A 3,253-nucleotide genomic window follows, 5' to 3' on the forward strand; every position below is an offset into this window, starting at 1 on the left:
ACCTCCACTATTGCTAACACTGATCAACAAATCACTATCAAAATGCTCAATGGAGCCCTTTGGTAAGGTCTTATTTCTTACTTCTATCTATGCTACATGTACCTCTTGAGAAAGAACACTACTAAAAAAACAGGTTTTACCGACCTCAAAAAATGGCTATTTCAGGACCTCGTGAGGTCGGTTTTTAAAAACCGACCTCAAACCGACCTCAAAATCGGTCGGAAAACAAGGTCGGAATTGTACCCGACCTCATGAGGTCGCAAAAAACCGACCTCATGAGGTCGGTAAAGTTTTTTTAGCCGGGTATTAATTAAATAAAATACCGACCTCATTAGGTCGGTAAATTATATTAATAATATAATTATATGAGTTTACCGACCTCCTGAGGTCGGTAATTTATATGAACATATGATATATTTTGCATAAAACTGACCTCTTGAGGTCGGTAATTTGCAATTTCTGGGAATATTATGCATAAAACCGACCTCATGAGGTCGGTAATTTGCAATTTCTGAAAATATTTTGCAGAAAACCGACCTCATGAGGTCGGTATTTGCCATATGTTGGATAATTTTGCAGAAAACCGACCTCATGAGGTCGGTAATTTGCAATTTCTAGATAATTTTGCAAAAAACCGACCTCATGAGGTCGGTAATTAGCAATTTCTGGGTAAATTTTGCCCATAACCGACCTCATGAGGTCGGTATTCTGCAAAAAAATTGTAGCACCTAGCTGTTACTCCAGCTGCCTCCTTGTCAAGATGAAAATAATTTTACTTTCAACTAAAACGAGCCCAAATAGCTACCAACAATACACCAAACTACTATAAATACATAAAACAATAAGCTACTATTACAACACATATATTACAACCACCAAAACATCAAATTCAATTCGAAACTACTTCAAAGTTGAATAAAAACGTCAATCAAACATTCACAAGAGACATTAATTAAGGTATTTCAACCTTCGCAAACATCAAAACAACATTAAACTACTTCAACATTTGTAAACATCCACAAAACATTAAACTAGTCTACACTAAGTTAGTCTACAACATTAGACTACTTCACCGCAAATCCACAAATCCACCAAACATTAACATTCAAACATTCTAATCGCAAGGTTCTCTGGTGATCTCCGGGGAACCGCTATCTCGTTAGCCTTCTTTGTTTTCTTACCCCTCTTTTCACCTGCCATCTATACAATAATATATGTAAGTATCGCAAATATAAATTAATAGAAAAGGACGGCTTCAAAATTTGTTTAAATAATTCACCTATTTAACTAAAATCAACGAACTACATAGTACAAATTATTTGAAAATAGACCAGTTACAAGTTAGAAAAGGGACCACGTTTTTTGTTTCTTTCTTATTTGCAATAAAAGAAGTTCCCTTTTTATTTATACGAGCTAAAGAAAGAAAAATCATTAACTATATACTAAAAGGAGAACATACAGGGAGAATCTCAGCAACATTTTTGAACTTTTGACTTTGTATACCTAGTTTAAGCTAAACATAATTAATACGTATCTTCTTTTTCTTTTTTGATATGATAAACACAATCAAATATCTAAAACCAGCCTTTTCTCATAAGGAAGTCCAATATCTAAAACTAATAGTCAAAATTATAACTTCTGTGGGGATTAAAAGCAAGTAGTTAGAAAAACTCAAGAAATGAATCAGTAATCCAAGAAGACCAATAGTAGAAGCTTGATGGCTATAACTAATCAAATGTTAATAACACTCGGCCGATTCTTTCCAAAACACTTCAAAGTTGAATCAAAACGTCATTCAAACATTCACAAGAGACATTAAGCTACTTCAACCTTCGTAAACATCAACACAACATTAAACTACTTCAACCTTTGCAAACATCCACAAATATTAAACTAGTCTACACTAAGTTAGTCTATAACATTAGACTACTTCACCCCTCGCAAACATCCACAAAACACTTGCACAATCCACAAATACACCACAACATTAACATTCAAACATGCCTTTGTGTGTTTGACACGTGAGTCCCATTGTTTCTAAAGACAAGCAGTTGGTTGTAGTACAAGTGACTCAACAAGCTCTAGCACCTCTTATTAATGCAGATATGTTTCAGAAAATTGCAGGAGATATTGATGCAAGTAAAGAAGTAGTGGTAGCACTAGTAGCTAGTTAACAGATAGCAGTTGTGGCTAAATGTGTTGAGGAACCATTGAATATTAATGCTAGTGTGTTTACCCTTGGAAAAAAAAGGCAATCACCTGTTCAAATTTGATGATATTTACTATCTCATTGACCCAAAAACCACAATAAATGATATGGGAATAATATGCACCAACTTGAAACCAAGATTTGCATCGGTAAACTATTGGAAAGCGAGTGCGGATGAGGTTAAATTCAGATATCAAGTTGGTCCGGAAATGAGTCTTGTTCTTTGGTTTGTTTTGAAGAAGGCTTCAACACCACAACCCAAGATTTAGGAAAAGAATTTAAAAAAAACATGGGAAGGACAAGCAAGGAAAATTAAAAATGTTGAGTAAAGCACCTAAATTTTGATTATTACCTTGGATCGATCAACAACAAGCGTTGAATTTTTCTCTGCCTCGACAATTTTCACAAGAAGATTACAGTCACCAAGAAGATGTTCAACAAATTGACTATTCTTACTCTCCAAGCACGAAACTATGATAGTCTCAACATGATGATGCAAAAAGTTGTTGTATGGATACCTATATCCAATACACACATTGCACAATTAAAAATAAATGACATTGGTCTCGCCTTTATGTTCTAAACAATACAAAGATCGGTTATGGCAGGGACAAGAAGAGAGTGGAAATCTTCCATCCGAACCTCTCAGACCCAGTTTTTGTCTGAACAAGAACGATTGTCAAGTCAAGCTTTATCTTTGTCAAAATTGTCAAGTCAACCTTTACATCTTGGTTTTTTTACGAGATAGAATAAATAAAGTTACTCATAATATTGACTTGTTCTAGCCATTAAAAGTAGGAGTACACAAAAACTTCACTTGGAGCGACAATTTCGTAAAGAGATCAAGCGAGTGTATGAAGAGATAAACGAGAATACTAGGGCATGATAAAGAATCAATATTTTGCAGATGATAATGTACAAGGTTAAGAACATTTAGTTCCTCTACACATTTCTTGGTAATCCATACTCCATTATACCTTAGGGTAATTTAGTAAACTTCAGTATGGTATTGAGGTATTTATAGCCATATATTTTAGAGTCCAT

The 3,253-nt window shown here is 34.4% G+C and overlaps 1 long non-coding RNA gene across 1 annotated transcript; it reads right to left on the reverse strand.

The window, feature by feature from the left end:
* Positions 1-811: 811 nt before the first annotated feature.
* On the reverse strand, positions 812-2,734 carry LOC132069383 (uncharacterized). Its single transcript, XR_009417767.1, has 3 exons — positions 2,562-2,734; positions 1,884-2,088; positions 812-1,067 (listed from the first exon to the last, which is right to left on the reverse strand). It is a non-coding gene; the product is annotated as an uncharacterized LOC132069383 (long non-coding RNA).
* Between the last annotated feature and the right edge of the window lie 519 nt (positions 2,735-3,253).

The sequence above is a fragment of the Lycium ferocissimum genome, chromosome 9 (assembly GCF_029784015.1).
Source record: "Lycium ferocissimum isolate CSIRO_LF1 chromosome 9, AGI_CSIRO_Lferr_CH_V1, whole genome shotgun sequence".
NCBI classification, from domain to species: domain Eukaryota; kingdom Viridiplantae; phylum Streptophyta; class Magnoliopsida; order Solanales; family Solanaceae; genus Lycium; species Lycium ferocissimum.